Source organism: Lepidochelys olivacea, assembly GCF_965140295.1.
Source record: "Lepidochelys olivacea isolate rLepOli2 genome assembly, chromosome: 5".
Taxonomy (NCBI): Eukaryota; Metazoa; Chordata; order Testudines; family Cheloniidae; genus Lepidochelys; species Lepidochelys olivacea.
This window is the reverse complement of record NC_140415.1, coordinates 134,657,196-134,669,778: the sequence shown is the minus strand read 5'-3', so window position 1 is coordinate 134,669,778 and position 12,583 is coordinate 134,657,196. Positions and strand designations below refer to the sequence as shown.

The following is a 12,583-nucleotide window of genomic DNA, read 5'->3' as shown; positions in this document are numbered from 1 at the left end:
TATCTTTTATGGATACCTAGCCAGCCAACCAGCTATAAAGTCCCTGTTAGTAGCTGTTCTCTTCTTGCTGTACCTGTAAAGAGTTAAAAAGTCCATAGGTAAAAGGAAGGGAGTGGGCATCTGACCAAAAGAGCCAATGGAAAGGCTAGAACTTTTTAAAATTGAAACAAGACTCCCCTTTTGTCTGTCTGGGTTGTTCTGCTGCAGAGCAGGGACAGGGCAGAGCTATGCTGTAAGAGCTTGCGCCAGGTATGAAAAATCATCAAATCATACCTAGAAACTACTCCTTTGAAACCCCAGATATGTAAGTAGATTAGGAAATGTCTAGGAGACGCGATTAGGTTTATCTCTTATTTCTGTAAGGCTTGTGGACTCCTCTGTGCTAACCCCCAAATGCTTTTGTTTCACTTGTAACCATTAAGCTGGACCTCAAGAAAACCATTCTTGATGCTTTATTGTATTTACTCTTTTTAAATCTAGCAATAGACTATGTTCCAGATGTATTTTCTTTCTTTTTGTTTTTAATAGAATTTACCTTTAAGAACAGGATTGGATTTTTGTGTCCTAAGAGGTTTGTGCCGATGTTGTTGAATTAGCTGGTGGCAACAGCTGATTTCCTTTGTTTTTCTTTCTCCGCTCTTCCCCAGAGGGGGGGTGAAAGGGCTTGAGGGTACCTCACAGGGTGGAATTCCCAAGTGCGCCTTCCTGGGTTCCAAAAGGGTTTTTTCACTTGGGTGGTGGCAGCATCTACCCATCCAAGGTCAAAGAGAAACTGTAACCTTGGGAGTTTAATACCAGTCTGGAGTGGCCAGTATTAATTTTTAGAATCCTTGTGGGCCCCCACCTTCTGCACTCGAAGTGCCAGAGTGGGGAATCAACCTTGATGCAGGTCAACCTGCATGGTCACAGAAAGATAAATGTTACCAGTGTGTAAATTCACTGTCTGGAGACTATTGTAGTCACATACCATTTGGTGTACAGAATTGGTGCATTGTTATATCCAGGGAGACTCGTGTGGCACAATTATAATTACAGTAGCACCTACAAGCCTCAACATAGATTGGGGTTCCACTCTGCTAGGCACAGATACAAAGCCCCTGCCTCAAACAGCATACAAATTAAATAGACAAGACAGACAAAGGGTGGGAGGAGAAACAGAGGTGAAGTGATGTGCCTGAGGTCATGTTGCAAGTCTGTAGCAGAGCTGGGAACAGAAGCCTGCTCACCTGATCCCAGTCCAGTACCTTATTCTCTAGACTATGCTGACTTCCTAGAGCTAGAGAAATCAAGTAAAACATGCTCTATGAATATGCCTTTGCATTTATAAATGACTTTGCTTCAGCCATTACCCTTTTGTATTTGTTTTCCATGTGCTTTGTAAGATTTTGATTCAGCATTTGGATCTAAAGTGGAGCCAAACTGTCTTCAGGGATCACTTATAAACCAGAATGCCTCATTTTTAAATGAGACAGGATCCATATTTGATTTGGCTCCAAATCCCTCCCCCCTGGGTCCATTTAGAGTGGGCAGCTGAGTCATAACAGATCGCAATATGGTATTTAATATACGGCAAAAACCAAGATCAGGTGTCTTGTAACACTTAGCTGAGCTTGGTAATTAGCATGTGTGAATGTGAAAAACTGCTCCATCATGAACCACTGCATACATTCATAGGAGCTTGGTCTCCAGGTATTATCATAATAAGGTAGGGGCTGACAGACCATTATTTAACCAGCACGAGGTGGAGGATAATATGCATGCAGACACAAGTGTGTGTGTATGGATGGATATAAATAAACACAGAGAGATAACAAATGGTAAACACGGAGCAGTGCAAACTTGCTCTCTTTGTCTCTATTCCATTATAATTCACATACTGATTAAGTAGTAGCGTGTATAAATCACTGTGCACAGAATTTGAAATATATGTAAATAAACGGAATTGAAATATTAATTGCTTCAATCTTTCCAGTAATCACACCCCACTTTGCCTCTGACCCATGTTTGAATAGGGCCGCTTGAGGCGAGGAACCATTAATTCAGTGGTTCTTAACCTATTTACCATTGTGGGCCGCATCCAATGCTACCTGTATGGCCCTGAGGATGTCACGTGGGCTGCGGCTCTGGGCTGATTGGGCTGCAGGTTGAAAACCACAGCATTACTTGTCTGCTTTACTACTGTGTTCTTTTTTGTTTGTTTGTTTGTTTTAATACATTGGGTCAAAATCCTGAGGTCCTCAGGGTGGGCTCATACATCCCCCCTCCCACTCCCAGGTCCACCCATGTTGGAAAACCCTCTCCAAGCTCCATGGCGGATCCAGGGACCACGTGGGTAGAGGGGGCTTGAAGGGCCAATGGGAGGAAGGAGGATGCATCTTGTTCTCCTCTGTCTTCAGGGAGCTCAGGCCTGGGCCTTTATTATTTTTTCTACTGAGCTCACTTCTCCCAGCTCCTCCCGGGAGCTGCTGCTGCCAGGAGGAGATTGTGTTCCCCTAAGTCCGGGGCAGCCTAAGGGCAAAAGGCATGGGGCCTCCCTCTAGCCTTGGCTTCCCAGGAATCTCTGGAAACACGTGGGGTTTGTGAGGGCAGGGCCCATGGCCTGTTCGTGAGGTCAGGGAACACACCACACCTTCTGGAGGAATGAACTCTGTGAGAAAATCCTCATGGATAATTCCTTCCCCAGAGCCCCAACCCACAGGACTTTGTGGGAGGAGTTTGTCCAGCCTTACTTTCTCATCCAGGCCTTGCATTAACTTTTTAGCCTAGCTGGCCTGAAAACAAAACTAAAGGGAGGGGGGGCGGGGAAGAGATATCTGACATTTTCTGACAGAAGAATTCCCATTTAACTTCATAGCTCTGGTTAAATATTTCAACTTCTCTGCAGGAACCATGCCACAGTGTTGTATTTGCCAGAGTGCTTTTCTGTAGCCATTGTTCCCAAAATTTAGTCTTCTTCTTATTTACTATTTATATTATCATAGCCAGTAGAAGCCTCAACCAAGCTCAGGGTCCCATTGTGCTAGGTGCTGTACATACAAACATCAAGAGACAGTTCCTGCCCTGGACACTAAGGGTCAAATTCAGAAAAGCACTTACATACATATCTATATCATCCACATTCAGACCAGCACTCAAGTACACGCCTAGAGCTTGTAGTTTACCGATAAAGCACCTCCAATTAAAAAAATGGTGTTTATTCAACCAATACTGGAAAAACACCTGAAATGGTTACGTGTGTTTATGGGCTTGTCTACACAGCGCAGTGATGCGGGGGGGTGAGTTCTAATGTGCTGTGCGCTGGTTGGTCTGCGTAACCCCTGGTGGTGCACACAAAAGGTTCCCACTTTAACTAACGTTGGTTGTGCCAGTAATATGTTAAAGGGCACATCACAAAGAGATTACACGTTACTGTATACACCACTGCAGTGAGTAACGTATGTAACATACGCTATTTATGACCGTGCGTCCAAAGCGAAAGCACCGAAAGAACCCCACATTTTGGACTTCTACATAAAACTCAAAAACAAGACCCCCAAATTAATACACTCCCAAAACAGAAGCCCTACACAGACTTTACTTAGGTGCATGCTTAAGGTCAATGGATTTCAACGGGACTTACACACACAGCTAAGGCTCAGCACATCCTTAAGTGGTGTCCTGAGTAGGGATGCCTTTCTGAATTGGGACTTCAATAGAGCAGACACAGAACTAGAAGGAGAAACAAAGTATGGTCAGCCCCATGTTACAGCTGGGGACTTGAGGCCCAGAGAGATTAAGGGAGCCGTTTAAAAGGCCTAACTCTGATCCAACAGAAGCCAGTGGCTCCCGTGATTTCAGTGGCAAGTGCTTTAGAAAATCCAAAAAAAAGAAGAGGACTTGTGGCACCTTAGACACTAAAATTTATTAGAGCATAAGCTTTCGTGAGCTACAGCTCACTTCCTCAGATGTATACACTGTCTGTGACTTGCCCAAGGTCCAACAAAAAAACCTTTGGCCAGGCTGGCAATCACACGCAGATCTCCTGTATACAAGCTAATGGCTTAATCCTAAAACCACCACCCTGCTTCTCCTGCTAAGGACAAACTGTAACAGCAAGACATTCTTTCACTAGGGCCTGGAGAGTCCTCCATATGCTTCCTCCCAACTCTGGAAAGATGCTTTGATTTATTTAATGCACTGTGATGGGACTTCCCAAGAAAACACATCCCAAGTGCTCAGTGTGGAACGGGGAGGCCATTGCGGGGTGCATCACAGTGCAGAACAATGCTGAAGTGACAGCAGCTGCAGTCACTTCAATTAACAAAACCTAGCCTCCCCTTCCGTTTTTGAAACAAGACTGGAGGGATGCTCTAGTTGTCAAACTGCGGCTCTGTCACACCAGTTCATGGTGAGGTTGCAGTGAAAGGACTTGATTCTCCATTCACACTAGTGCAAAAAAGGAATAATTCCACTGAATTCAGTGGAGTTATACTGGTGTAAAAACTGGTATAAGGGAGAAGAGAATCAGGCCAAGTGTGTCTGAATGAAGGTCCAAGATGTAGCCTCAAGTGCCACAATGGTCACTTAGGACAGAAGTATAAAGAGCTTCACATTCTTATTGGTTTGATGATAGGTTATTTTACATAGCACCTTTCATAAACAACTTGCAAAACATGTTATAAACATTAATTAATGTCCCAACACCCCTATCACGTGGGCACGTATTACTGTGACCAGTTTTACAGACGGGAGACACCGGCAAAGACTACACTGGGGAAAAAGACTGAAAAATCATAGATCAGCCCAATGACCGACCTAGACCATTTTCTTGTCTCCCACAGTGGTTTGCATCTCACATGGGGAGTTATGAAATAACCTATTTATAGAGGCAGCTTCTGCCTAACCCCCATTAATCAGTCTGGCTTGTACTACAAAGCATGAAAGTTTACATTCCTGCCATATTTCCATGTGGCTTGGGGGTATTTTTTATAATCAAATGTAATGTAACTGTGGATGTCTTATCTATATGAATGGCCAGTGCATATATGAATCTTACTAAATTCTTGGCTTCAGGGATATCTTGTGGCAGTGAGTTCCACATGTTAATTATGCAGTGTGGGAGGGAGAGGGTGTATTTCCTTGAAGCAATTGTAAATTTGGTGCCTCCTAGCCCCCTAGTGTAACAACTCAATCACACTTACTCCCCTTAAAAGTTCTTTAAGAAGGATAAAATACAGGGTACTAAAGGGCTTTTCAATATAGCAGCAAAGCATAAGCACGCATGGCTGACAGCAAACATCAGACACATTCAGATTAGAAACAAGGCACATATTTTTAATGTGGAGGGTGATTAAACATTGAAACAAACTACTAAGGGAAGTTATGGATTCTCCATCTCTTTCTGTCTTCCAATCAAGACTTTCTGGAACAGATGCTTTAGTCGAACACAAGTTACTGGGCTCAGTATCAGGGAAATTTTTGTGATAGATAGAAAGTCAGACTAGAGGATCTAATGGTTCCTCTGGCCTTAAAAATCTAAGAAGCTATAAAAAAAAGCATTCAAGTTCAATGCACATAATCTCCCCCCACCCCTGAATGCTAAATCTATGGCCTAGCAGAGACTGTATACAGATACTACAGCTTTTATACCTACCTGGCACTGCTTATGCTGCAGTCCCTTGTAGGACACGAGCAGGGAAAGCTGAATGCCCAGGCCCCAGGCCAGTTTGTGTTCTCGTGCGGGTCTCGGGTGTTGGAAATTGTTACACTTGGCGTACACAAGGCACATAAAATTGCTACAATCCAGTCGGAGGCAACCAACCCTATATGGAAAGGTAGGATGTGTTTTAAGTTACCCTTTGGCAGCTTTGTACTACAAAGCAAGCGTGTAAAAACCTTACCAACCCCAGAAGAATTTATCTGGGGTGAACTCTCAGCAACAAAATGATGGAAAGAAAAAAAATGTTTAAGTAGAGCTGATGTCCCTGTGCCCCTCAAATTAAATCATAGAATACCAGGGTTGGAAGGGACCTCAGGAGGTCATCTAGTCCAACCCCCTGCTCAAAGCAGGACCCATCCCCAACTAAATCATCCCAGCCAGGGCTTTGTCAAGCTGGGCCTTAAAAACCTCTAAAGATGGAGATTCCACCGCCTCCCTAGGTAACCAATTCCAGTGCTTCACCACCCTCCTAGTGAAATAGTGTTTCCTAATATCCAGCCTAGACCTCCCCCACTGCAACTTGAGACCATTGCTCCTTGTTCTGTCATCTGCCACCACTGAGAACAGCCGAGCTCCATCCTTTTTGGAACCGCCCTTCAGGTAATTGAAAGCAGCTATCAAATCCCCCCTCATTCTTCTCTTCCACAGACTAAACAATCCCAGTTCCCTCAGCCTCTCCTCAGAAGTCATGAGCTCCAGCCCCCTGATCATTTTTGTTGCCCTCCGCTGGATGCTTTCCAATTTTTCCACATCCTTCTTGTAGTGTGCGGCCCAAAACTGGACACAGTACTCCAGATGAGGCCTCACCAATGTCGTTGAATAGAGGGGAATGATCACGTCCCTCGATCTGCTGGCAATGCCCCTACTTATACAGCCCAAAATGCCGTTAGCCTTCTTGGCAACAAGGGCACACTGTTGACGCATATCCAGCTTCTCGTCCACTGTAACCCCTAGGTCCTTTTCCGCAGAACTGCTGCCGAGCCATTCGGTCCCTAGTCTGTAGCGGTGCATGGGATTCTTCCATCCTAAGTGCAGGACTCGGCACTTGTCCTTGTTGAACCTCATCAGATTTCTTTTGGCCCAATTCTCTAATTTGTCTAGGTCCCTCTGTATCCTATCCCTACCCTCCAGTGTATCTACCACTCTTCCCAGTTTAGTGTCATCTGCAAACTTGCTGAGGGTGCAATCCACACCATCCTCCAGATCATTTATGAAGATATTAAACAAAACCAGGCCCAGGACTGACCCTTGGGGGAACTCCGCTTTATACCTGCTGCCAACTAGACACGGAGCCATTGATCACTACCCATTGAGCCCGACAATCTAGCCAGCTTTCTATCCACATTATAGTCCATTCTTCCAGCCCATACTTCTTTAACTCAAACACAAGAAGATGGTTTTTGAGTTTTCCAGATGTAGTCAGTGGCATGTGTTCTGACCTTTGGGGGCCAAATTATCTGATGGTGTAATTGTGCACAGCTCCACGAACATGAATGGAGTTTCATGTATTTGCACCAACAGGGAATTTGGCCTGTTGACATCGTTTTTGCTCTTCACTGTAACAGCATTTCTCATTTGCTTGCAATCTCCACACCATGAAATAAGCAGCTTTCCTTTCTCTGTAGCTGCTTCTCAGCAAGTTCTAGTCCATCTTAACTTCAAACTGGCAGCTAGCCAACATGTCACCCAGCAAAGCAAGTTACCAAGCATGTGCAGATCAGCAGATGACAGCTGCCAGGGGCTGCCTTTGTGCTATTGAAGAATGAAGATTTTTGGAGAGTCTGGAACCAGCAACTTCCCTCCGAGACCGGAAATGCCCATAGTAGGGAGGGGGCATCAGGGAACATGAAGACCATATTACAAAACTTCCATGGAAACAGCACAATGACATGGATGCACCATGTATCTTGTTCTGTAGCTTTTGGCACCGAGGCTTAAGGAGTTCTCTCCCTTCATGACTGTCTATTGGAAACCATGTTGGGGTACTTGGGCATTAGAGGAATTGCAAAGCTAATATGTCAAGCAAATTAGCTGACTTGAATTGACGAGCAAGGGATTATAGGCCTCAGTTCAGCTGTGAGCTGAATAATCAGGCATCTTATTTCCAGCTCTGCCACTGTTCTTCTGTTTGCCCTGATGCAAGACATAATCTCTGTTGTCTCTTCAACCATGTCTGTCATCTCTACTTGGATTGCAAGCTCTTTGGGGCAGGCACAGTCTATGACTATGGGTATGAGCAGTCCTTGGGCCCTGATCGTGATGCGGTTCTCTAGCTGCACTGTAATACAAACAATAAATTTTGTTTTAAAGGATGACTTTTTATGGGCTTTGAGCTTATTAGGTGTTGAGCAATGTGACTGCTCTGCACATCGTCTGGGTTATTAACAGCCACAGGGCTTGTGACCGAACATTTCCTGCTCAGCAGCATTTGTGATGGCCAGTAATAATGGCAACGTGCACAAGGTGGCTTTTTAGCCCAACGTGGAAAGCAAAGCAGACTAGCATTGCGTTCCTTCCTTATCATTTGGTTTGCTACCACCGATCAAGGAAAGATGGGTGTCCCAGCCAGAAGAAGCACACTGCTCAACTAAAATACTTGCCTTCTCTCACAGCTGGTGGAGGGTAGTTGCAATCAAAACAAAAGAGAAGCTTGTTTGCTGGGGTTCCTTAACCAAAGCCCATTCTGAAACGTGCCTGAAAAGATATGCTAAATAAAATCAGCATGACATTTAAAAGGGGGTAAGAATGGTCATTTGGTTGAGCATTCAGGAGATGAGAGTTCATTACCTGACTTTGCCACAGGCTGTGTGTGTGACCTTGGGCAAGTCACTTAATCTCCCTGCGCCTCAATTCCCCATCTGCATAATGGGAACCATACTTCCTTTCTCCCACCCTTCGTCTGCCTTGTGTGTTTACACTGTAAGCTCTTAGATGCTGAGACTCTCTCTCTGTGTTGTATAACACCTAGCACAGCGCCCTAATCTTGCCTGAGCCCCTAGATGCTGCTATCAGAGAAATAATAATAGTAGCAATGTGCTAATTCTGGGCGCGGTGACTGCATCTAGCTGACCTGATTCTAATGTCTCTAAATAGAGAGACATAAGAACATTCAGATCAACAGTAATGCGTTTTATTTTGGGAACTGGGATAAGCTGGTGTTAGATTTACAGACAGCATATGAAAGACGCAACATTTAGTTGCCTTCCAGCTTTTGGATCGTCACAGAAGCAAGATTCAAGCTACCATCCCTGAGACTAACCTGCCAGACGTTCTTCAGATAATGCCCCCAGTTTCTAGCATTAGCAAACATTTGCAGAACACAGTAGAAATGCCTCGTTATTGTTTCCAAAGCTGATTTGTTGCTTGAGTGTGCAAAATGGTACTTTGAACATTGCAAAGTAATAGGTGCAGGTGTTGTACCAAAGCAATGGCATGATATTTTGAGTGTGAGAGAGCAAAGGGACAGAAGCAAATCTCAAGCTAATGTATCAGATAACAATACAGGGGCCATAATGGAGCCCTTACATACTGCATCATTAAGGCCAAGAGCTTAACAGGGTTTTTAAAAAGTCAGACTTTATATAGCTGGATGATGAGAACATCTGGAGTTATAATAGTAAGGATTCAAAAATATTATGAGTTTTGGAAGGGCTATAAACCCTTGTGCATCAAGGAATCAGACATTTTCCCTGGGAGCAGGTTATCCAATCACTGCCTACTACAGGGTTTCTTGTATCTTCCTCTGAAGCAACTGGTACTGCCCTCTGTTGGAGGCAGGATATGGGACAGGACAGACCCCTGCTCTGCCCTAGTCTGACAATTCCTCTCTGTACCAAGTTCCTACGGCTATGGTTCGAGAGCTGCTAGGTGCCAGAGACTTGATGGAGATAGTCATATATTACCACCATTTCATAACGGTCACTACATAAACAGGTTTCAGAGTAGCAGCCGTGTTAGTCTGTATCTGCAAAAAGAAATTTGTTAATCTCTAAGGTGCCACAAGTCCTCCTTTTCCTTTTACTTCATAACTAGTTTCACACAGCAAGTTAGTAACAGGTTTGGGAACAGAAAGCACTCAGGTCGCCTAATTCCTCATCTCTTCCCTGACTATAGAAAATGTTGCTGACCTGTGGTTTTATGCACGAGAGCAGATCCCAACTTTCAGTCACACGAGTGTGTCCCTACTTACAGTGGGTGCGACCGAGAAGAAACTAGCCACCTCCTAGAGTAAGAATATTTCCATCGTAACAGTCATCTTACATGGTAAGCCATGGTATGGCATGGAAAGCTATCCCTTCTGATGTCTGCACATTACATCCCAGTCTCAGGTAAGTGAATGGGAGTTTGAACACGCAGCCTGGGCGGAATTCCAACATGGCTGTCACAGTGCGAGTAAAGGGGTGGCGTGTACACTGAATAACTAACTTTCAGTGTAATCCTTGAACTCCAATGACACCAAACTGCATCCCGGAACTGGAGAGCGACCGTATGCTGTAGTAGTAGTATTTATACGGAGGTAACACATAGAAGCCCCAGTCATGGACCCCATTGCGCTAGGTGCTGTACAAACAGAACAACATATGGTCCCTGCTCCAAAGGGCTTCCTTTATATATTTTTCTGAACAACAGAACTTGTTTCAATGAAGGTCGGAGACACTGCTTCAGGTTACTGTTTCACCTATTTCCGGGTCAATTGTGCATATTGAGAAGGGGCCCCACATATTTTAACCCACTTTCTGGTACGTGAGAGGTTTAACATGTTGTTATGGTTTATCATAGGTATTTCTAAGGCACCAATTACTGTAAGCCAATGTTTTCAAAGACGAGTGAGCCCCTGAATAAGGAGCCCGATTGGCAAAAGGGCTGGGATCCTAGCAGTTCCTGTCCACGGCAGCAACTACTACGAATCAATGGATAATTTCTTCAGATTTGTGATTATACTAAAGATTTTGAAATGGCCAGGGGTTTAGCTGGATTTTAAAGGCAGGATCTGGCAAAGCACTCAGTGTTGGCCTAACTCTGCTCCCACTGAAGACAACAGTAAAGCGCCTATTGAGACTTCAATGTGTGTGGAGCTGGGCCAGTAACGAGTGCTTTTGAAAAATCCCACCTAAAAGTTATCTACACCAGAGAGAAGCAGAACAAAGACAATAACAGAAGGAGAAGCACCCACAAGGTTGGAGCTTGAGATCAGGGACTCATCCATGAACAGAACAGTCTCTTCTGACCTTGAATTGACCCATCTATGAATGATTCAACAGTTGAATGCTATATTGGGATCAGATCTGAGACACTGGTCCACGTTCTCCTTTCAGATACGCTGATGTAACTCCATTGAAGTCAATGGGAGAGTGAGAGAAGAGTTTGGTGCCGTATGGTATAAAGCATCCTTAAACTGAAGGCTAGGTTCTGATCTCAGCTGAAGATTAGAAGTCATAGAAGTTTCTCCAGAATTATACCAGTATAACTGAATTGGGATCTAGGACTTGAACTTCTCCACCAACCTGTTCCCTTAAATAATATTATTTATTATTGTAGCACCTAGCAATCCCAGGCAGGGACTAGGCACTGTAAAAAACACAAAACAAAGAGACAGCTCCTGCCCCAAACAGCTTCCAGACTAAGTGCTGAATTACTTGGGACTATGTGTCTGTTTCCCAATGTATCCTTGACTGCTGGAAATATTACTAGTAAGGAATTCTATATACAGTGTTAGCTTATATTATGCATAATCTTCCCTCTGTAGTTTGTCTTATTCTATGCATGGTATATATATATGAGTGTGTGTGTGTTGTTAGTAGGGGATGAGTGACATTTAACTATTTTTATTCTATTCTAGAAGGAAAAAGTGAATACTAGTCTCTGAGAAGAAACAGAAAATAACTAATAGTAATCTACATTTTTACCATAAGCATACAAAGTCTGTGTTTCCAACGCTGGTTTAAAACCTGGTGGCATCTGCAGTGTCTAGACAGCAGAACTGTAACACAACGGTGAGAACCCCTAAGATTCTTCATAATTATGGGCTGATTCTTCAGCTGCACCCTAAAATTACCCACATGACCCTGCCAGCCATCCCCAGGACCCAGAGTGGAGCACTTCAGAGCTGTGGAATGTTTAAATGGTGATCCTAAAAAAGGAGGAACTCCCTTTCACAGAAGTGGAACCACTAAGGAACACACTTAAGGAACAGCTGATGATGTGTCTGAATGAATCCCCTTCCTTGGAATCTCCTGCTGTGCTGCTGGATTAACAGAGGGACTAGCTTTAGTAGTTGATTCGAGGACATTTGCAACATAAGGGATATCCTGGCATAAGAATATTTGTGTTTGCAAGGCATTTACAAACATTTCTAATCATGTCAGGATTTTCAAACAGCCAGCATGTGAAGAAGTGCTGTGTCATTCGCTGTACATTTGAGATTCAGACTCCAATACCCAAGTAACAGGTGCTGTCTCTCAGCGCCTGATAGTTTCCACCACTTACAACTGTTCAGTATAATTAAGATCTTTGTAGCAGGGTCTGAGCTACTAGAAAATTCACAGCAAGCCTAGGGAAATAAAAAAATTAAAAAGCTCCCCTCCAAAAAAAAAAACCTCGAATACCACATTTTCAGTGATTTTCTCTGTGTTTACTGAAATCAAAGCTTCAAAACAAAACCCAGAAATTACAGTCACAATGAGAATGACAAAAGGAAGCCATTCAAACCCTCCCACCTGAGACTCTATCCTGAAAACTAGAAGGCCAGTACAGTATCTTAGGCCCCCGTGTTGCACCCCATTCTGCCAAATTCATTCGTTTTTTCTCCACCATTGCCAGCAACCAATAACTGCACAAATAGCATCAAATAGCAAATAGAGTTTCGGGTTTCTTGTTCTGTGCTGG

General features: G+C 43.9%; 1 long non-coding RNA gene across 1 annotated transcript; it reads left to right on the top strand.

The window, feature by feature from the left end:
* The first annotated feature begins 219 nt into the window (after positions 1 to 219).
* Positions 220 to 11,995, top strand: LOC311521166. Its single transcript, XR_014711821.1, has 3 exons — positions 220 to 304; positions 9,812 to 10,026; positions 11,538 to 11,995. It is a non-coding gene; the product is annotated as an uncharacterized lncRNA (long non-coding RNA).
* Positions 11,996 to 12,583: the final 588 nt, after the last annotated feature.